This window comes from Pararge aegeria, chromosome 2, assembly GCF_905163445.1.
Source record: "Pararge aegeria chromosome 2, ilParAegt1.1, whole genome shotgun sequence".
In the NCBI taxonomy this organism is placed as follows: domain Eukaryota; kingdom Metazoa; phylum Arthropoda; class Insecta; order Lepidoptera; family Nymphalidae; genus Pararge; species Pararge aegeria.
In genome coordinates this window covers 13,447,403-13,471,968 of record NC_053181.1, presented here as the reverse complement: position 1 = coordinate 13,471,968, position 24,566 = coordinate 13,447,403, and the positions used below count along the sequence as shown (strand labels likewise).

At 34.2% G+C, this 24,566-nt stretch overlaps 1 protein-coding gene across 1 annotated transcript in view; it reads right to left on the bottom strand.

The window, feature by feature from the left end:
* The window catches only part of LOC120628264, a 36,686-nt gene that overhangs the window by 8,645 nt on the left and 3,475 nt on the right, over positions 1-24,566 (bottom strand). The window contains exon 2 of the mRNA XM_039896552.1: positions 5,317-5,377. The gene's annotated coding sequence lies outside the window, so the exon portion shown is untranslated. The remainder of the gene's footprint in view (positions 1-5,316; positions 5,378-24,566) is intronic.

Below are 24,566 nucleotides of genomic sequence, written 5' to 3'. Positions count from 1 at the left end.
TACCCACTGAGCTATCACCGCTTCTTATGAATAAATAATATTGTTAAAATCTTTATAATTCTTAGCATATTACGAGTCGGCGCGGCCACGGGACAATCCCGTAGCGCGATCATTCGCGAAAGTCCTTTGGCCAAACGTTAAAGTTCTACTTATAAGAGAGATTAGAGTGGGATTACTCTACGCCCCGTTTGGATTATCTAATGTGATTTAGCGGGTTTTAACAATAATCATCACATGTTAAATACGAGGTAAAGATACAAAGCAAAAGGGAAGGAGAAGAGCATCCTGGCAGAAATACCTGCGCCAGTGGTTTAATAAAAGCACTCTGTCACTTTTTAGAGCTGCTGCGTCCATAGTTCGGGTTGCCTTGAACTATTGTTAAACTTGGTGGACAAGAGGGACTTCAACCTGGACTGCTATCTTATTGAGTCTCCTAGGCACGGGATTGGATGACACTTATTCTCACAGGCAATTTTTATGTTTAAATAAAAATATGAATATGAATTATCCTCATTATCAAGCCATTCCCGGCTTCCACAGGGCAAGGATCTCCTCTCAGAATTAGAAGGGATGAATAAGAATAAGTAATATACTAACTTAAATAATGCAAGTTTTAAAAATATATCAGAAATAGCGTGAGAGTACAGTTTAAATGTAAGTTCTTTCAATTCGTTAAGGAAATGCGTCTAACTGTGCCTAGTGGACAAACAACGGTAACGCGTGTCCGTGACTATCATTACGTGCTTCTGTCTGACGGACGCGCGTACCCACCGTAATTAAATGAGATGAGATACTCGGCAGTTAGAACTATTAATTTGAGTTCATCTATCGTGAAAACTTGTGTGACTCATCGTAGGTAATAGACTTAGTGGTTAGACTGGTTGGCCGGAAATCCGTGCGACTCCTAAGCGCCATCATTGTTAATTGCTTTGTGTAATGTATATTTTTAGGAACCGTGACAGCTTTGTATTTATTCGACAGGAGTTGAGATTGTATAACTTCAGCCGATTTTATAATATTAGTAATTAGATACCTATTTTATTAATTTCTCTGAACCAATGTAGTTGTGTAGTCAAGGACCAAAGCTAGGATTCACCTATTCAAAAACCGATTTAGTTAAAAAATATACTACGACAATACACACATCGCCATCTAGCCCCAAAGTAAGCGTAGATTGTGTTATGGGTACTGAGCTGATGAATATTTAAGTTTTAATTATATGTGGATTTTTTAAAGATTTCTGAAACTCATATGCCATAATTATCTACTAAATTAATATTGAACTTATCCGAAATCTTCAGATCGAATAGTAAATTTTAGTAAGCGGTTAGTCATATTCTTTTCCTAGTCCTGATAAGAATGACGACATATTTAATCTGAAGATTTTGTGATTAGATTGATAATAATTATCTTCGAGCGTAAGAACAGATAAAGGCGTGTAAACATACTCGTATTATTAAATAATCGAACTATATTACGAGGGAAAAAAAGAGTAGGTAGATATTTTGTATATATATAAAAAGTAGATAGCCAGAGCACAATCATAAGGGTATTTAGTAAAATAAAAACAATTTGGGTGTGTGTACGTAACCCGCCATTACCACCTTGTCTATGAAATACTAAAAGTATTAAACCAATTTCTGAACGTGTCACGGTGGCCATCCACTGTCCCTAGGTAATTGCATAATTCGCGGTATTTACAGTAAACACGCACGCACGACTCTGACAGACCCAACGAATCCTGCCGGCTTAACATTCCAAGATTACTGTAGGTACACTTAGGATTCCTTTGTGCCAATAGAAATGCCACGCACGCCATAATTTCTAGAGTCGATATATTTACACTTTTAGTAATTATACCTACTTTCTTCTCACCAGCTTTGAAGGCGAATTTTAAAATATAATATATTCTTACTTACTATAGAATTGATAAAATTACCTGTAAATTAATACATACTAATTGTTATATATTTTTTTTATTTTAAGAAATTTCAAATATCACTTGTTTTAATGATGAAGGAAAATATAGCGAGAAAATCTACGCAGGTTTTCTCGCACTTGCCTGAGAGTTCTCCATAACGTTTGCAAAAGTGTGTGAATTCTATCAATCCTGACTTGGCAGCGTTGTGGACTGACAATCAACCATTTGATCAACCCTTTGCCGGCACTGTAGTGACCGATGGCGATGGGGTAATCGTGATGAAGAATTAAATGAGAATGTGAGATATTGATAAACAAAATAACACCTGGGCTTATGCTTCGGCCTGCATGCGTCGTAAAAAAGCCTTATATTTGAACAAAGAGAGTTTTATTGCAACTGATCAAATATATTACTTATTTAGTAATAATACCGGAAAAACCTTGACATCGAGCAGTTGAACTTTATATTCCTCGTGTAGCAAATGAATGTTTAAATATACAGTGTGTAATAACACTTTATATTTAAACATATATTTACTTTCCTTTTTAATACTTACAAATTAAATGAAGGTTCGATTATCCATAGTTAGCTTATTAAGTTATTAAATTAATGTTAAAGTAATGTGTGTAAAAAAAAGTAGATCAAGTCAACATCTATTTTTCTATTTATTTGAAATCACTGGAAGTCATTAATTAGAGTAGGTTTTCATATCTTTTATATATACTGCAACTTGCGCTATTTTAAACCTAATTAAAATTTAAAATTATGTTCGTACATCGGAGGCAGTATCGTAGCTTCTAAATGTGACGTGCCTGCCGGAACCTTATATTTAACTTAAAGCTCTATTGGGTATGAAAAGTGCACAGAGAAAGGTTTGCCTATAATTACAAATTATGTAATCTTTCCTAATGGAAAGGTAATCATTTAAGTTTATCTTTTTAAATGTATGTACCTATGCGCAGTTGAGTGTTATGCAATTAGGTAATATTTGCACTCGGGCTTTATTTGTAAAATGTAAGTGGCCATGTTTAAGTTGTTAGTGCCGCGTTTGACGGGCATTGACATCGTGTTGCTAGGCAGGTGTGCCGCGAACATAATTATTACTAGGACGCGTATGCACGGGTATTCTTTTCTAATAATGGACTCACGAGCATGTGGTATACTATAAAGATTAAGTAAACGCGCTTTTTACCCGACGTGAGGTTAAAATTTTAACACACTACGACGTGCTTGTATTTACACCTAGATGTTCTACTTTTGTATAATAGCAGCTGTATTACACATTAGCTTTGTGAATGCCAATATCACAATAAATGCGATAAAACCTATATATTGTATTACAAGGTTCTTTTCTGTAGTCGAGCTTTAGTTATGAGAAGTTTTTATTTTATACTTGTTATTTCTTTAAACATGAAAACGAAACTTACGCTCTTGTACTACCCATTATAGGCTCTGTAAGCAACTCTACTTTTTAACCGGCATTGGGGCAGCATGCTGTTTGTAAGATTATTCTGCATCCTACCTCTTCTATTAACTTCTCTGATAGTTTGCCAACTGGTTGTCACTATACAAAATGCATTATTAGACAGCAGCGTTTGTTTTGCTTTCTATTTCAGTTAAGCAATATTTTTTTATTTCAATCCTACTTGCCTGACACTCTTATAAATTATTCAAACATAATTTTCAGGATTATTGCGAGGTGGACTATTATCTACTTAATTTCGTTATTTAATAGTGGAAACAAAAAAAATTAAACCCGAGTGATTATGAAACATCAATCAACTTAGCCGGTTATTTATTTGGTCACCATTTAATATTGTGACACTTACCTGGTTTGAACAATTTATTTCCAAGCCTTCATGTAATCCTATTGTCCTTTATTACAATAAAGAGTTTTTGGTATGACAAAAATATTATAGTTTTTATGGTTACGTGTAATGAGGAGAGTGAAAATAGTTTTTTTGGAAATTAATGAATATCCTACTCCGTCTGACTAAAACATAGTCGATTTGTTATTATATGAACAGTACAGCAATGATTCTAGTGTTGGCAATCCAAACTGTGGCAAATATCAGACTCCTGCACAACTCTATAATAAGATAGCTTCCGTTTTCGTACAATAAGCGCTTACGCAGTCTAACGTTATACAGATGCGCTGCAAATATGGGGCCATCAGTGCCCCAATTTTGCAGCTTTAATGTACCCATCTTCATTGACAATACAACAAGCATGTTTTTTTAATTCACGACCCTTTTTAAGTTTGACCAGTCAACGCAGTTTTAAACTTTGGGTTTTACATATCTGTTTATTTTAATTAATTTCTTTACAAAATAACACATAAATTATTAAACTTTTCCCTGTTTTTACCTAAAGTACTTAATACTAGAAAAGGTACAGCTGGAATTTCTAATGGACGTCTTTTTCTTATCCTGACACTGAACGACAATAAGCGAATCTTGTTGTTAATGCAGATATTTTTGTTGACCTATGTTATTGACCTTAAACAATTCGGTCACGGTTCACATAAGAACCGAATTTTGTTCGGTCACTTTTTACTTCAATCTTGTCTATTTCTACGACGCGGTCTAGTAGCGATCGATATAGTGCGAAAGGTCTTTAAAGAACGTTGGCACCAAGCTTCTGTAAAGACCATAACCGAAGGTTCCCATGGAGACACTATCACTAAGTCTCCGATATCCGCCTGCTGCCATTTTTTTTTCGGATTTTTTGTCCTCGGTCCTGCCGTTAAAGAGGAGGTAGTTGACAACATGTCCAGAAGAATTGAATTTATTAGTAATTTTCTCACCGTTTAAACCTTCTCTAGACTTCCACGAATATTTCATGACCTAAATAAACCAAATCGGTCCAGCCGTTCTCGAGTTTTAGTGAGACTAAGGAACAGCATTTCATTCTTATATATAACTAGTTGTAGTACTCCACTCCCGTAACCGATTGTGTGATTTAAACTTCATTCAATACATTCTTGTTTGCTCGTAACGTAGCCCAAAAAAATTACCACATTTCATGTTTAAAAGAGTTAAAATACAAAATTTAGTCTTTATGATTTTTTTCTAATCTTTAACGCCCCCGCTGTACACTTCGGAGATTTAACATTTATAAAAAAGTTAGCCTATCCATTAACTCAATGTATCCTCTACATGGATGCAAAATTTCAATTCAATCGGATGTACAGTTTAATAGTTTTAACAGAAAAACCGTAATAAACTCTATAGATTTATACATTAGTATAGATGATAAATGAACGATTTCTAGTGCTCGTGTTGCGTGTTTTTTTCTCTCAACCAAGTGCGAGAATCTCACAGTGAGGCAAATCTTTACGTTCTGGTTTAAATATGGTGAGCATATAACTTTATAAATATATTACGATGACTCACCTCATACCAGGAATGCTCATGGAGCAGACAGACGTCGAAGGCGTGCGCAGGCGACGCTCGGCTGAAAAATGAAATAAAACGCATTTCAATAACGTGCTGTTTGTTTATTACCTTCGTACTTCCACGGAAACATTCTGAAGTAAACATTACTTTGTGAAAGCAGTTTCAAGCTTTTAAGTAGCTTAAATATTTAGGTGTTGATACCGAACATGTGCGGTCAGCTTAATTTATGTTTGTTTGTATCTTGTTGCATGTTGGCAATGAATATTTCTTTAATAATAGTTACATAGAGATTGCTTTGTTGGATAGTATGTTTAACTACAGATTAGGTGCTGGGTTTGAATCCTGGGTCTGGCAAATTATTTACATCTCTACGTCTGCCACGCTACTATTCGCGACTCGTAATGCAAAGTTTTGTGATATTTTAGCTTACACTTTTGAAAAGGCGGTTCTAGATTTGCTTATACTCGTAGATTGAGATATCATACAACAGATAATACATAAAACTTTGTACGTTTCATAAAAGCATAAAAGAAAATATTAATTTAACCTGAATCATAATGCCGGTGGCGTCAAGGGATCGGATATATAAAAATTCCATCACGTACAGAATTTATCGCCATCTACCGCGGACAATAGGGCGGCGTTTTCAACGGCGAGTTTCTAATGGCAGCAATGAAGTTCGGGTCTTATTCGCCCAGCGTGACAGGCAAATAGAGTTATTCCCTATTATTTTTTTTACTGCCGGACGGACGCTTGGCGCTAAAAGCCTTTGATCGTTCGCTTGTTATGTTTCAACCGCAGGGATTGCTCCGAATAACGCCAGGTAAATGTCCATGCAGTCAAGTGGCAACCCATTATACTATAATATTATGTAGGTACCTATCTATTTATAAAACGGTGATAGCTTAGTGGTTTGGACTTCGGGCTCCCAGCACGCACCTCTAACTCTTCTGTCTCTTGCTGTTCTTTGTGTGTCTGTCTCTAAGTTATGTGCGTTATAGTTATTAAAATATCACTTGCTTCAACGGCATAGGAAAATATTGTGCGGAAATCTACATGCCTGAGAGTTCTCCGTAATGTTTCAAATGCTTGTGAAGTCCACCAATCCGCACTCGCCAACGTGGAGGACTACGGCCTAAACCCTTGTCATTGTAAGAGGAGACCCGTGCCCTGTAGTGGGCAGGTAATGGGTCGATACGATGATGATGATCTATTTATTAATGTTGTTTGAGTTTTCGAGTTTAAAAAAAAGCTTTGAGTAGTTGTAAGTGAAGACGTAAAAACAAAATAAATTTCAGAAATATATCTCTTGATATATATCTTATATCTTTAAACTAGCAATTCTTGTATTTATAATTGGAATAATTGGAATCTCGAAATCGGCTCCAACCATTTTCATGAAATTTAGTATACAGGGGGTTTCGGGGGCGATAAATCGATGTAGCTAGGATTCATTTTTAGAAAATATCATTTTATTTGTGTTTTCCGGTAATAACCGATTTGTTGCAAAGAAATTGCACAGGTCAGCTAGTGATATTTAAAGTAGAAGAAGATAAGCTATGGTTGTCTGATAAATCTTTTATATATTATTCCAGTGGCATTATGTTTGTCCGGGAAGAACTCTGAAAATACTGAATCGAAATTAACTTTTTTTTGTAAATAGGATATATCTTAATTTATAATTGCTATATTTTGAACATTTCTTAATTCTTTACTAATCACTTCCTTAGTACCTAATTATTGAACGGAATACAAGAAAACCAAAGCAAAGCATGGCCGGGTCTGCTAGTATTATTTATTTCGAGAATCAGTTATAAGACATGATTCCTTGAATTTTACCTAATTACCTATTTATTACATACCTTAAGATTTATTCCTTTGTCACCACTTCATAAAGACTTTAAAGACACAACTAAAAAAAACTATATAGGAAGTAATTTCTATCACACCCGAAACAATAAATCAAAGACCACGACACCTCATCCAACGATATCAAAGAAAACATCTTTGTCCTGTTACTTGATATTTCACGCCTTTGACTAATAAATAGGTATAAACTATGAAAATCATTTAATAAAAAACATAAAAGGCAGAATAAATTAATTAATGCTCACACAGATTTAAAGATTTCAGACGAATGAAAAAGCATTATCTTCACACTCTAAAAAAGAAAGCCAACTAAGAGAGATTTTCTCTTAGTTGACGTTATATAAATTATAACAATTATGATAATAAACATAACAACAAAAGCTGATTAGTTATAGCAGCAAGTATCATTATAGATTGAGCTAAAAATGTAGGTATGTTCATTGATTCTAACAAATAAATACGTTGTTTCTATTATTATTTACTTCTTTGTATGATTAGATTTTTAATTATTTAGCTTAAACAAGTACGTAAATTGAATCAGTTAAGAATATGCCTTAGTTAAGTAACAATCATAGGAGCAATTCAGTTGCCCAGTCCATTGAATTATGATAAACAATCATTATCATCTTATTTTATGTATCTGTTCTTGTTAGGCTCGTATGGAATCAAGATGCTTGATCACAACAATCACTATCTTGTTAGGAATAACCAATTTTTTTTTAGAGTGCAGATCAGCCGAGATAGCATTTTAATTCCGATATTTGAACCAATACGACGCGACTGTGCAAATATTGTAAGAGATAAGCAAACTAATATCATAAAATCTGGCGCGAGATTGCTCGCTAAGGTATGTCAGGAACGCAAGTAATGTACTATGATTAACCTGGCCAGTTTACCTAGAAGAAAAATGGCTCAGTCGGTCCTTAAAGAATGCGTTGCGAATTATATGAGATTAAATTGAATGTGGTTTTAATGGTATTTTGACGTATTTTATAAAATGTGATCTAGAAAGTGTTTCTGTTATAAAAGTGTTCTATTAAAGGTAGGCAATGATTATATATGTACAAAATTGTAAAAATTTTTGGATGTGTGAACTGTTTGATAGTAAACGGTGGGAAAAATATGATTTTCCTACATTTATATAAAGGATGTAACTAAAGACAGTGCATAACCAATTCATAGTTAAAATTTAATTTATGTTCATAACAAATGATACCATTTTAAATAATAATATTAGAGGCTTGTATATGGGCTTATATAAAATACTAATGAACGATAAAATATGGGTTTAACTGCTCTAACTAATTTATAAGTGAAATTTTGTAATGAGAATAGAAGCAATCCGACTTTGTTATGCGCTATTCCTAAGAGCAGTTGAGGCCTAGGGCCATCATTTAACACAATATTATCTCAAAATTAAGATTACGTATAGTTTATATAATCAGCGTATTACAAAAACATTGATGTCCTAAAAAGAGGATTACAGAATTATGTAATAAAACCCCAGCAATACTATAATAAGTACTGCTTTAACCTACCCCTAAACCTACACATTAAATTAAAACATAAACATTAAGTTCAAAAATTTCGAATTACTCAATAATTTATTTTTTGACGACCTCCCCGGCGCATTGGTGTGAGGCTTGTGAATTTAAGTAGGAGGTCCCGGGTTCGATTCCCGGCAGTTGCAATTTGGGAATTTATTATTTCTTAATTTCCTCTGGTCTGGTCTAGTGGGAGGCTTCGGCCGTGACTAGTTAACCACCCTACCCACATAGACATACGGTTAAGCAATTCGGGTTTCGGGGCAAAAAGAGTTTCGGGGCATAGAAACCCATACCATACTCCCTGATGAGATTGCATTAAGGGCTAACCTGTAGTGGAACAAAAAAGAAAACTATCATTTTGATTTAGTTATCCACACAACGATTTCAAAATATGTACAAATGCTTTAAACGATATCGAAAATCTTTTTGATAAAATAAGCTGTAGCTTAGAGATATTGATATTGATACGTTTTTCCAAAACATTATTTTATGGAAACATAAATTCAATGAAACTTCGTTAGTCGTGTTGCCACTTAACGAAAACACTATCTTTTGCACTTATTCGTATGAAACACATACTCTAGAACGACGCATATAGTCTAAGATAATTTGTACACTTGTCGTAAGTTTTATTAGAGTTTTATTACCTGTAAAACCTACAAGTGACTTTACAGATGATCACAAAGATAGGCGAGTCATAAAATCTGGACGTTTATAACCGTAATAGCAACGCTCACGCACTGTTATCAGTACGGGCAAGAAGAAAGCACATTTGCAATAAAGCAAGCTATCATGGGTATTACATAGGCAATTTGTCGCGTGTACTGTTAAGAGAACAATTTATAATTGAGTGGGCGGGCGGACGGCGCACGCGTTCCGTGGGCGGACACCACCATTGACGAGAAATGCCCTTCACCAGAGCCTGTACCCACGCACTACCCATAGACCCTTTAGTAAACTTTAACATTCATTTCAATGGTATTATTTGGAAAGCAAACAATGTCGACAATAACGTATTATTTGTAAACTACTTCGTTGATGTTTTCTGATGCACGGATACCTTCATTGTTATTTATCCTAATACATTAATGGATGACTACGCAGCCAAGAAACTTACCCACGATGTCAGAGTTAGATTTCCTTGTGAGATAAGTGTTTGTACTGACAATGTAGATAGTTGTCGCGGTGGGTGATATAATATGTTGCGATTTTACTACTGAACTCGGGAAATCCCGTACAGAATTTTAAAATTGTTTATACAAGTATAAGAAGCAAGATTTTTTTAAACCTTGGTTAACGTCATGAATAGTAGATAGTAGATTAAAGTTCCCAAGATGTCAGAATTAGAATTTATTGTGATATAAGTGTTTTTACTTACAATGTAGATATTTTTTGCGATATGGGTGATATATTACCTATCTATATTGCGATTTTTCTACTAAACTTGGGAAGTCCCAAACAGAATTTAAAAATCGTTGATACGGGTTTAAGAAGCAAGTTGGTTTTTAAACCTTGGTTAACGTGTGGAATAGTAGATAGTAGATTGACGTTCCCATGATGACTGAGTTAGATTTTCTTGAGATAGATAGTGTTGATATTTGTTGCGACCTGGATGATAAAATATTTCGATTTTTCTACTAAACTTGAAAATTCAAAAAGTCAAAGTCAAATATTTCTTTATTCAAATAGGCACATAGATGGCACTTTTGATGCGTTATTATATACAAAATGTGTACATAGCAGTGAGTAGTGATGGCGATTACTACAATCGTAAACTTAAAACTAAAGCTACGAGGGTCCTGGTCTAAGAAGAAGCCCACAACAAACTTAGCCGGGTGTAAAAAGTCTTGAAAAGTCTTATACAGAATTTTTAAAGTTGTTGATCCAGGTTTAAGAAGCAAGATTCTTTTTTAAACCTTGTTTAATACCTAGATTTGAAGATAGTAGAGAAAGGTACCCACTATATCAGAGTTACATTTTAATGTGGCATAAGTGTCACTGATAATGCTGATGTTTGCCGCGACCTGGGCGATATAATAATATGTAGCGATTTTTTAAAGATGTTAATAGATTCTCTACTGAATTTGGCAAACTCCATACAAAATTTTAAGGCTGATACGGGTTTTAAAAGCAAGGAAGTAAAAAGTTATAAACCTTGGTTAATATTTGGAACTCTTTCATTAATGTTACACCTTGTCTGGAAGAATGTTGATTAAAAAAACTGACTTAAAAAACCTCGGTGTAGTGCGTAGTTGTATACGTGAACGGAATTTAGAGTATTTTTAAGTAATTTATTATATAGGTACTCTCTAATTTTTATGTCTATTTATTAAATTTGTTTACCATACCCATACTAATATTAAAATTACAAAAGTGTGTCTGTTACATATGTTCGGCTCAAGCCTCACCTGACGGTAATGGATTATGCAGCCTAAGCTGGTAACAGGATTCTTAGCGACATCGTACCGGAACGCTAAATTGCTTAGCGGTACGTCTTTGTCGGTTGCTTGCACTCTAGAGACTTATAACCCGGGAAAACTAGCGGTTACCGGAAATCGAAAAAAAAGCGGACAAAGTCGCAGAACATCTAACTGTTTATAAAGTCAAATTGCGTTTAGATTTACAATAACACTTTATCATATTATGAAAATGAAGCTAAATTTATAATATATTCAATCTTTATACTTTTTATACTTTTCTACGCACTTTTCACTCCAAAACCGGAGCATCCTCAGGAGATGTTGACTTTACAATGAATAATTGTCTATATTTCATAATATATCATGGAATTCCGCAAAGTAACGCCTGGTTCTATCCATTTTAGCGTATGTGTATTGCGAGAGTACGTTAACCACCTGCTTCATCTTTTCTCTGATAGGTAAGCAGTGTTCAATTAATTCGTTTCCCATGTATTCGTTAGATAGGAAATCTTCCTAGAAGTCTCTCAATCTATTTGTTTTATCGCCAGCAATTAAACGCTCCCAGACTGACGGTTTTGATTTACTTTCTCTATATACTCTGGGCGGAGTCACATTAACTTCCAATACTGCTGGATGTTACGATATCTCATCAACGGGCAGGTGCAATGAACCCCGCACAGGTCTAATATCTAATTAAGTTATTTTTCTAGTAATAGAGATAGGTACGCTCAATATTTATTACCTGCTGCACCTGTGTGTAGTGCTACTGAGCTACTTTTAACTACGTGTATAAAGTTTAAAGTCTTGAATTACTTAAATCCTTGAATTAAAATGATATGCATGCACAAAGGTGTTTGTTTGTTACTTACTCGGCGCCTATATAACTTTTATACTGAAGATGGACATAGTTTTATCCCGGGCAAAAGACGGTTCCAGCGGGTTTTTAAAACAGCGTATCTTTAAAACCACAGAATTAAGAATATGCAGAAACCGTGTACACGACTCAATAATATTGAAGCATCAAAAAACCACTCCACTTTAGCAGTGTTTCTCGAACCAACGGTGAGTCACTTCATACCATTTAGCAGTTGAAAGTTATAAACGTTTACCAAAAAATGGGAAATGAAAAAGTTTGTGAGCTAGCAGCATTCCGCGGGTGTAAAGTAAGTTGTATACAGTGGCGAGAACAAAAGCACTGCTTACCCTAAAATTTAAATATAGCTCACCTAGGAGAAGGATTTTAGCTATTTTATGCAATTTCCCTTCTGTATAGAAACCTGGTAAGAAACCCAGTGCACGCCACTGGTTGTACGTTGGGAGTTTTCATTGTTTTGGATACTCTGCATACAATAATGGCGAGGATTCTGTATGATCTTAATTCTGTGTTTACAACAAACTTAAACATGGTAACAATGTGACATTGAAATTATTACTTGTTTCTAGTAAATTAAAAATTATACAGGACAGGACAAAATAGCACAGGAGTCGGTGATTTTTGGGCCACCCTAAAAGTTGAACCCCTAATATTGGCGTTGTGAGTATGATATTACTTTATAACCATGCGTTATAAATTTTTTTTAAAACATACACTTAGCGAGTTTACTTTAATTACAGATAATCCTTTGCATGCTTCTGAATTAAGAAGTATTATAATGCGTTTGTCCACGAAGTCTACTAGCGTATATTCAATGCTTAAAGGTGGCTTTTATTTTCCGATATGGGACCCACTGAAACCTGCCCTGCGGTCTGGACCGCTACGCCGATGTCAATAGAGTTCCGTCCCAAAAAGGATCGGTTGCTTTTTCGTGTTAGCCTCGTTTTATTACTTTGTGTAGGTACAAAAAGATTGGTGCATGCCAATATGTTTTCTTAGAAAACACAATAATATGATAGATTCTTGCTCCGCGTGCATATACATCGTACTTTTCTCTTACAATATCACTTTTTATGAAACAGGTAATGATAGCAAAATGAAAATGCAATTTACTCTTACAAAGGCAGTAGATCGGATCTCAAGACATTAGACGAGACTCATCCGGAACTCGCACTGGTGATTTGTTACACGTGTGATGAGAAGAATCTAGCGATTATAGTAATTATCTTAGGCCGTTTGATACGCTTCACGGTCACGGAATGGCGTTTTAGTACATCGTATCGCAAAGCGTTTTATTCGGTGTAACAACCAAAAGCTATTTTTTTTTTAATTTGTTACCGTTTTTTTTGACTAAAATGCAATACGGCGTGGCCCGGTTACGAATACGACAGCTCTATTAAACTCTAAAGATTATGTCTGTTTAGCAATGTCTCGAAGTAGGTAGTCAAATATTTAAGAGATTGTTTACAAATGCTTTTATTATTTATAAAACATACCATACACTGAAAAGCAGTTAAAACATGGTTTACTTTCATATATAAAAACGACGTCTATAAGTCCTTTTTATTAGTTTCATATTTTTAACCTGATATTATGAAATTCAATGAAACCCAAGAAATGAGTTAAGAGTTAGCTACTCTAGCTATTAAATACGTGTGTGAACAACTACGTTTTACGTATACCTACTTTCTTCTGTGTTCTCCTGAGCGTTAAAACTAACGGCCGTAAACTTGAAATATGGTGTAAAATAACACACATTAGCAAAGTCATGTGTTAGTAGTCTACTCGTATATTTTTAATTCTTCGACACATATGTTCATTACCATTTCCATACCATACCATTAGTTGTTCATACCTAGGTATCTTGGGTATTTTTAAATGAATTTTGAGCTTCTAGTATATTTTTTTAAGGTGTATAAACGTTACGTCAGGGTTTCTTTCATCTTCATCAACAGGTTATTAAAGTTCCACTGCCGCTTGAATTCTCTCTACCTACCTTGAATCTAAAGATAGCGATGTCCTTTTACGCCTTTGGTTGCCTGGAAGAGATCGCTACGTAGTAATAAAGCCGCCAAATTGTAAGACCGTCTACCTTACTCTATGTATTCCTAATTTCGGTTTTTTTCTCTGGTGTACAATAAAAGTGTGTTCGTTCATTCATTCACTGCTAGGCACGCATGATAAAAACGGGACTGGTGCCAATTTCTTTTATACACAAATCTCTTATCTTCATTGACAGTTCATAAAGTAGAGGTATCCTTTTTACAATGCTCCCTATAGAAAAGGATGGGCTATCCTTTCAGACCTGGCAGTTTAGTTTAGAGATTGGTGATTTTTGGGCCACCCTAAAAGTTGAACCCCTAATATTGGCGTTGTGAGTATGATATTACTTTATAACCATGCGTTATAAATTTTTTTTAAAACATACACTTAGCGAGTTTACTTTAATTACAGATAATCCTTTGCATGCTTCTGAATTAAGAAGTATTATAATGCGTTTGTCCACGAAGTCTACTAGCGTATATTCAATGCTTAAAGGTGGCTTTTATTTTCCGATATGGGACCCACTGAAACCTGCCCTGCGGTCTGGACCGCTACGCCGATGTCAATAGAGTTCCGTCCCAAAAAGGATCGGTTGCTTTTTCGTGTTAGCCTCGTTTTATTACTTTGTGTAGGTACAAAAAGATTGGTGCATGCCAATATGTTTTCTTAGAAAACACAATAATATGATAGATTCTTGCTCCGCGTGCATATACATCGTACTTTTCTCTTACAATATCACTTTTTATGAAACAGGTAATGATAGCAAAATGAAAATGCAATTTACTCTTACAAAGGCAGTAGATCGGATCTCAAGACATTAGACGAGACTCATCCGGAACTCGCACTGGTGATTTGTTACACGTGTGATGAGAAGAATCTAGCGATTATAGTAATTATCTTAGGCCGTTTGATACGCTTCACGGTCACGGAATGGCGTTTTAGTACATCGTATCGCAAAGCGTTTTATTCGGTGTAACAACCAAAAGCTATTTTTTTTTTAATTTGTTACCGTTTTTTTTGACTAAAATGCAATACGGCGTGGCCCGGTTACGAATACGACAGCTCTATTAAACTCTAAAGATTATGTCTGTTTAGCAATGTCTCGAAGTAGGTAGTCAAATATTTAAGAGATTGTTTACAAATGCTTTTATTATTTATAAAACATACCATACACTGAAAAGCAGTTAAAACATGGTTTACTTTCATATATAAAAACGACGTCTATAAGTCCTTTTTATTAGTTTCATATTTTTAACCTGATATTATGAAATTCAATGAAACCCAAGAAATGAGTTAAGAGTTAGCTACTCTAGCTATTAAATACGTGTGTGAACAACTACGTTTTACGTATACCTACTTTCTTCTGTGTTCTCCTGAGCGTTAAAACTAACGGCCGTAAACTTGAAATATGGTGTAAAATAACACACATTAGCAAAGTCATGTGTTAGTAGTCTACTCGTATATTTTTAATTCTTCGACACATATGTTCATTACCATTTCCATACCATACCATTAGTTGTTCATACCTAGGTATCTTGGGTATTTTTAAATGAATTTTGAGCTTCTAGTATATTTTTTTAAGGTGTATAAACGTTACGTCAGGGTTTCTTTCATCTTCATCAACAGGTTATTAAAGTTCCACTGCCGCTTGAATTCTCTCTACCTACCTTGAATCTAAAGATAGCGATGTCCTTTTACGCCTTTGGTTGCCTGGAAGAGATCGCTACGTAGTAATAAAGCCGCCAAATTGTAAGACCGTCTACCTTACTCTATGTATTCCTAATTTCGGTTTTTTTCTCTGGTGTACAATAAAAGTGTGTTCGTTCATTCATTCACTGCTAGGCACGCATGATAAAAACGGGACTGGTGCCAATTTCTATTATACACAAATCTCTTATCTTCATTGACAGTTCATAAAGTAGAGGTATCCTTTTTACAATGCTCCCTATAGAAAAGGATGGGCTATCCTTTCAGACCTGGCAGTTTAGTTTAGAGATTGGTGTGGAACAGTATTGGCACCACTGACGTTTTATCGTACTTTTTACGTTCAAAAGAGTGTACTTATGGAGTGACTACAACATTAAATGCCCAAAAAACTGATTGTTTCTATTAAAAGGTGTAACGTTTACATATAATACAAATTTACACTAAAAACACAACTATGAGAATGTACTCGTACGTCTCTCTTAGCGTATCTTCATCTTTGTAATTTATAACTTGTATATTTATTACGAAAAAAAAATGTTAAATTTGAAATAAAACCTTAGGTAGGTTCTAAAAATCATCACATGTTAGTTAAAATAAACAAAATAGATGTACTTACGTACTCCGGATTGATTATTTAGAAATTCTTGAAAGTAAAACGCATGATGCATATCTATAACGGTGATGCATATATATTTTATATATGTATGTATATAGGTACATACAATTTTTGCACACGCTTACCAATAGACAAAATGAATTCTCATATATTATATACTTGAGCTTGACCCTCGCTTGTATCCTCTTCAAACTTAGGTTTTATTTTTCAAGAGTCCTCAAAACTTAGGTTTTACAAAACAAAACTCGTTTTGTATTGATGTTCGAGAGATAATGTTGCCAATTCGGTTTAAATTACTAGTAGGTATATTAACAAGCAGTCGTACAGTTTTAAAATATGAAAATAAGACGATCTTTACATTCCAAAGCTTAGTTTCGTGGGCTGCGATCTCTTTACTAATTTATGTCGCAGGGCAATAACATTACTTACTAGTAATTTTGTGAAATGTTCTTATGCTGAATCGGAGGGCAAGCCGGGCAACCGCTTTGGGTTTTAAATAAGTCGGGCTATACAACACATCTAGTAATATGACAATTATACGACCAACAATACAAAAATAATTTAATTCAGGTGCAAAACTTAAAAAGTGGAATTAAACGCTTAGCAAGCTGGCGAAAGCAGAACGGAGATCCCGCTACAACCGTCTTGGTTACATATTAATAATTATAATTTGGATGCCACGTAGTACAGTACAACTTCAGATTTTTGTCATTACTAGATTAGTAGGAAGGCATATTGGGCTTAAGTTTTTCATAAATTTTTACCTAGGCAATTCTTGAAGTCACTGAAAATATCATAATTTTCCTGCGACATTAATGTCTAATCAATTAACAGCTTAAATGGCCCATTTCAATATTCATAAGTCACTCGATTTACGTTATAAGTGTATAAAGTCTTCGTCATTATGCTATCTATATAAAATTATTTTAATTGCCTTGCATAATGAGATGCTGTGGACGAGAAGTAAAAACACACTAAAAAATGTTTTCAAAATGAAACAAATTGTGAATACCGAACTGGTTTTGTGTAACTCCGGAAGCGAACAGGTTCCACGCAGATACATAACAATTAATTTGACTTTTAACTTTACTAATGAAAAATGGTCCCCGGTCATTATCAATGACACCTGATAAAATTTAAAGAATAAAAACACGAGACCTGTCATGATATCGTATACTAAAACACTAATTCAATATTTCTCATGATTTGAAGTTGTCGTTCATTTCATAATATGAAAGCGGACTAAAACGGTTTTTTTGTTTATAACTAACTTTCTCATCTAGGTTCTAGTCTTTCTCTTCTTTTATTTATCTTTGTTAGCGAAATAAAGTTTTGTGGCTTTTTTTAATTTTCTTCCTAAAATGTATTTTTTAGAATTTCTTGTTTATCCTTCGGAAAATCATCGAATATCGAGTGTCATCGACCACAGAACGTTTATTTCTTTCTATTACGTAGATTGAGTAACGCAGCTTTCACTTAATACTAAGTAGTTTTTTTTTACAATAGGAGAATCACGCAACTTTTAGGTTACGCAGTACCTACACAGTCTGGCTATAACGTCTGTGCTCGTTATAAAGGTAGATTTTATTGTATCGCTTATAAATTATTATTGCTTATTAAACTGTCGGTAGGTAGAGCCATTAAATACATAGTTAATAAAGAACCGCTTACTGGACTATGAAAATTAATTAGGAATTATCTATTATAATCAAGCATGCCGCTGATAGCAATTTTGTTTAATATTATCTGTGTAATGTAAAGTTAAATATATAAACTATAAGCGCGATCGTTGCTGGTAATTACTTCGAAGTAAGTCACGAGTGGTTGCGCGGTTATTACCTATAGTTTTTTTGGAATTCAATGTTGACATTGTTCATGTAATTCAGAGGTCGTGGTCCAACCACGGTATTTTGCCTATATTGTGCCTAATTGGACAGTACTGTTGATGGCTGAAAGACAGTGTAAGGATACATGTTGCGCTGGCATGTAATGGTAATAGCAATCTTGTAAGATAAGTAACGTAGGTTAAATACATTAAGAACACTAAATGACACTATAAAATTGTTAGATACTTCCGGAGCCTTCTTTCTTGTGTTTTTGAGTATAAATACGATTTAATAATAATAATAACAATAATAATGTTTATATCGGATAAAAGTCCAATAGCTTGCAACAATTATCTTATTAACTATTAATTTAATTAATAATTTAAATTTGCCAAACATATCTTCTAATTAAGGTAATTACCCTCTTGAGCACTTGGTGTATGAGTGTCCCATTTTTTGCTTAATATTTTAAAAATACTGAAACAATGTTTACGATATCATTTTTATTTTTAATGAGGTTCGCGCTTGTCCACAAACTCACATGCGTGGCTAGCGTGGGCAGGAGATATTTTCTCCACAGAGAAAGGTTACTCTTACCTCCTTCGACAGTTTTATCCACTGGCCGAGCATGGGCGCACATTTAAATAATTATACGAGTGATTAAACAGATGTACACTTTTCCTTTTCCCTGTTGCCGTGCTTGGCAAGTGAACTCGTAAATTTTATCCCCTGTCAGTGGTTTGAGTTGCGGAATAATTTTTTAACACAAGCTACGCTTACTTTGGGCCTAGATGGCGATGTGTGTATTGTCGTACCATATTTATTTATTTATTATTTATTTTAACTATGCTAGCCGTGCATCTAGGGAATATAACCTTCTACATTTCCTATGTGCCTGTCTAGAAGATCTATTAAAAGTTACCCATGTTGTTAGAATCGGGATACATATCTCGATAGGGCCTCTAAAACCGTAGCCCACTTACGACACCGGCGCGGTATCACAATTTTAAATAAATCTGAAATTATTACAAATGCCCCGGTATATATACCTATTAGATATTTATTACTATGTAGATACTCGCAGCTATAATTTCTAAAGCCACTGTTTTCTTGTTTTCTACTTACAGAGTACTTTACTATTAAAACGACATAGGCTGGCTTTTTACTCACGTCGATTATTTTGCTCTTTAACGGAAACAAGTTTTAGATAGACTTACATTTAAATGTGCAACAATGTTTCATCCTGCCGGTTAGGTATATTAATAAACCGATAAACAGTATCATAAAATAAATAGAAAATTCAATAAGATATTGCTGAGATAGGACCGTTTTATTAGCCTGGCTTGTTTTGTTAAAAATCGATGCGTTTATTTAAGATAAATAAAATATTATAGAAAAGGTCCAAACCAAGCGAGTAATATGTAAAAGCTGGATTGAATGGACGATATAACTTCGAAGTGGTGTTGCTTCAAGATAAAAATATTTTTTTTATTGTTTAAAAAAGTATTTACTAATATATATATTATTAAAAGATCAATATTCAATGTATATTATAATAAATTACTTTATTTTAATGTATATCATACTAGACATAAATATATTTAAAATAAATATATTATCCGTATTTTTAAATTGAGTACAATAAAAGTGTTATAATTCAATAATTTTGCCCAAAAAATATATTGTTAAATAAATAAGGTTTTTTTAAAATTTATATTTTGCTGTCACAAGGTTTTGTGTATGGTTTATTCGAACAACTGACAGGCGTCACAAATTTTTTTGAGAGGCGGATTATAACGCCCCTTCGAAGCACAAGGATGTATAAAACCTATCCCTCTATTAAGTAGGTATCTTTTCTGAAAGGCTTCCTCCAATCCTTTCTAAGCTTATCTATTTCTTTCCGATGGTATGGCCGAAATATCATTTCAAAATTTTTACCTCTCTGGAGTACCCGCACTTACTACTTTGCTCCGTAATACCTCACCCCGAATGCCTATGTATAGATGGCTCATTAGGTTTATTAAAATACTCGGATCTTGGTCAGTGTAAGTCGGCAATACCTAATAATGGCAGCGTTGATGAAGTGACCGCAATATTTCGTGCGACGGTTGGGTGGCATCCAGGTCGCATATGCGCATATGCGTCCGCGCACACTGGTTATCGCGGTCGCACTCGATGTACTCTTTGGATTCTAAGTAGGTGGACCATATATCTTGGCTTTACATAAATTTCCGACTGGATCTAAGACACGCGAATTCAGCTTTCTAGTTATATTAATTGATCTTCTTTTATAAACAGACTGCCTAAATACTGAATAAAAAAATTAAAATTATATAATTTCTTTATTGCAATTTATTGAATACCTACCTAGTATAAATCTAATTTAGAGGAAGTTTTGTATGGAAAACTATAGCTATAGTTAAGGGCTATCCTTGATTTATGGATATTTCGATGGTAAAAGTAGCCTTTTTGTTAATTCATAGTATAATCTGAGTCAAGTTGGTTTGTGAGCCGTTTTTGCGTGAAAGAGTAACAAACATCTTTACTTGTCATTTTCACGTTTATTGTATTAAGTAGGATTAATAAGATATATCTTAATATATAAAAATCTCCTGTCACGATGTTTGTCCGCGATGGACTCATAAACTACTTAACCGATTTTAAATTAAATTGGCACACTTAGATAGGATAGCTTAGATATTTCATTATAGTCGCAATTTTATTTTATTGTAAATTATTTGTCCATAATTAATTGACAGTCACATGTACTCATTTAAGGCTTAGCGATACTGAATACGATAAAAACAAAATCAAACGCAGACGAAGTCGCGGGTAACAGCTAGTTTTTTATAAATATCTGGTGAAACGAGCATATGGAAGGCTTGTTTTATCATTTGTTTCTAGATGTCTTTTTTGCCCTTTATGGTTGTTTAGAGACTTTATACGGGGCGTGTGTTTTTTGTAGGTAATTTTCCAACATATTACCCACATGTGCAGGTCGCTCATAACTTTTACGTATGAGGCCCGACCTAACGAGAGCCTGGCGCGGTACCCGATAAAATGCTAACCCAGTAAATATCTACTCTTTTATTTTAATACAAGATAAACGACCTTCTTTCGACGACTGCCATGCTTGATAGAAAATATTGATGAGCCTAGGGTAGAGCACGCTTGTCTACAAAATATCTATTCACTTTTGCCTTGAAGTTATTAAAATTATACGTGGTAGGAAATATTGCTGCCGGAAAGGAGTTTCACACCTTAGCGGTTCGTATCAGAAACGTGAATAGTAAACGTATTTTATACATAAGAAGCAAGTATTTATGGCGCTTGCGTTGGACTTTGGGGCCATGGTCAGAGCACACGAATCTTTTCAACTGATATAAAAACAGGTCCTTCTATCTAGTGATGAAGGTTTTCATATTTAAGCCTCTTGGTCTGCTATGCACACACCATTGTTTGTTTATAATTTAATTTCTGTTAGGTGTACAATAAAGTGTATTTTCATTTCATTTCATTTCATTTCATTTCATTTCATTTCATTGACGAGGTGGCCAGTATATGTCATGCAGCTATCGACACAGGTTGCTTCCCACACAAGTAATTAACAATAAAAATTAGCTTAATATTATCCTTAGGCTAAGGCCTTATTTTAAAAGAATATATAAAATACTTGAAGCAGAAGATCTCACTGTTCTTTTAACAAGATTCGTTCAAAAATTATGTGCTAATTATAAGATGGCGTATGGCTGATATCAAAATGTTTATTATTTAAATATGATTTTTAAAGTAATAAGGTTTTTTTTTCATCTACAAGTAAGCCCTTGACTGCAATCTCACCTGGTGGTAAGTGATGATGCCGTCTAAGATGCCCCTAATCGGTTTCCACGAAACATAGCAACGGAACACTAAATGCGCTTAGCAGCACGTATTGGCCAGTATGGTGGTAACTAGCCACGGCGAAAGCCTCCCACCAGACCAGAGAAAATTCAGAAGTTATAAATTTCCAAATTGCCCTGCCGGGACGAACATCGAACACGGGACCTCCTGGTAAATTCACAGCGCTCAGCCGCACCCGTTAGATCTTTAAAACCGCAGAAATAGGTTACAACTAGTATAAGTAAATGGCACCATTACATACATTTATTACATACGCACCAATATAATTTGTGAGGCACGCATTTGTTTGTATAAATATTATAATAACTACTTTACATTTTAAAAACTGTATGTACCTACATTCTTGTGAATAAATTATTATTATGTGAATGTGAATAAGTTAAACAAGACTAAAACAATGATTAGGTGACTGAGTAATTAAAACTACACAATTGATTTTGACAAATTCTGTAGTCCCGGTTTGTTTATCAGAAACGTGGTATAAGTAGTCAGTAGCAACGCCGCGAAGATTAGCAGTTATTTGCACAAGCTCATGGCAATGAATTATTAATTCTTATTTTCTTAATTACTTATTTTATTCGAGATATGCAAAAAAAATGGTATATAATATATTCCGAGAAGCTAACGAGCAAGCTAACTTTTTTAATACCACTTTTGTTTCACTACTAGGTAGTCACTACCATTAGATAAATACTTGTAATTGATATTTAATTAATTTAGTTAATTTTATAAATGTATGACCTATTTAGAAAGCATTATATTATATACGTCAAAAATTATTGGCAACCGGGCATTAGAAATGATACTTTAAATTCACTCTAAAACCTCAGGCAAGACCTCGTGCTTTCTAGCGTTGGGATAGCAGAAGGAACTGCTACTACTTGATGAAATTCTTTAAAGATACATAATAACTGCTAATTCGCCAAGAATTTAGACGACACCTAATTATTAATATGCTTTTAGCATGACCAAAATTATTTTATATTATCAAAATTAAGCTTAATTTGCTATACTCCGCGAAAAGCAGGAGAATCTGTGTGGTGTAATTTATAATTTTTTCAATCCTTATACCCCACACCAAACAGATCTTCGGCAATATACCCTCTACGCACGTTTCGCTCCGAAACCGGAGCATCATCAGGAGATGTTGACTTTACAATGAATAATTGTTAAGACCGTGCAGGCTCGACTTTACATATCCAATATTTAAAAATATTTTAATTTAAATCTCGTGGTGAAGACACATATCTGTCATCATCGTTCTCAGCTTATTAATAACTGTTGCAGAGTACAGGATACCCATCTCAAAGGAAAGAGGGTCCGGAACTTAGACTCACTACGTTGCTCTAATGTGGGCTGGCAGGCTACAGACACAGAAATATTTGAAATGTATAAATAACAAATTCAGATGGTTCCATTGTTTATTTGGAACATAGATTTCCATAATACCTACCTATTACTAGAATTAAAGAATAATGGATTCATTAAATGCTATATCGTTCTGAGTAACGCGCAAGAGAGCGGACGGAAAATCTCCAAACACACCTAAATGAACTAGGAGACGTCACTATGTTAGGTTAGTAATTTTCTGATAGTATCTTCCAGTAATAGAGTATTCAACGTCTTGCCTGGAATCTTTACATCAGTAAAAACTTATTTACTGTAACATCTAGTACTCATACAACGGTACCGGGAGAGCATTAAGTTTATCATTACCTATTTTACATCATTAGGCCGATGTAGGAAGTTATGCTTGTATAAAAACCATCATGGAGTATCCAGATATACCTATCTATACGTACATTAGAAGATTTACGGTAGGATAATGGCCATACTGGTGTTTATGATCTGCTTAGGTAACTAAAGTCGTTAGGTTTTGTTTTACGATTATTATTAAGTCATATCGTTAACACATTTGGAAATGTTGTCTTTATTATATCAAACAAAAATGTTGTCTTTATTGAGTTATGTCAACGTTGTGTATTTATATTGCGTATTTTAATTAAATTCTTATTTATTTTTTATGTTTCTCATTATTGTTGGTGATATTTGCAGCGGGCTCCTTTTAATAGAATTGCGAGGTTCTCAATATTTCGACGTGTTTTTCTCATGTTTGTGCACCAAATTCAGGTGATTCTTTTTTTATTTGGGAAGCTTTCTTAAAATCTCCGATTATCAATTAAATATTAACTATTCCATCGAGATTAGGAATAATATGAACTTTTTAAAACACATTGTGGACGTACGGCGTCTCGGAATTTACACGAAACAGCGAAAAGAAATCAATCGTCCATACCGTTGTTATTTTCTGCCTGTTAATTCAAAATACGTCAATAACGGAAATTAACCGCTTTTACTTTTTATTTTCTTAATTTTTTAATATGTATTTTTCATATCCATGTCCATCTGTACTTTTCAGGATACATTTTTGATATTTTTTATATT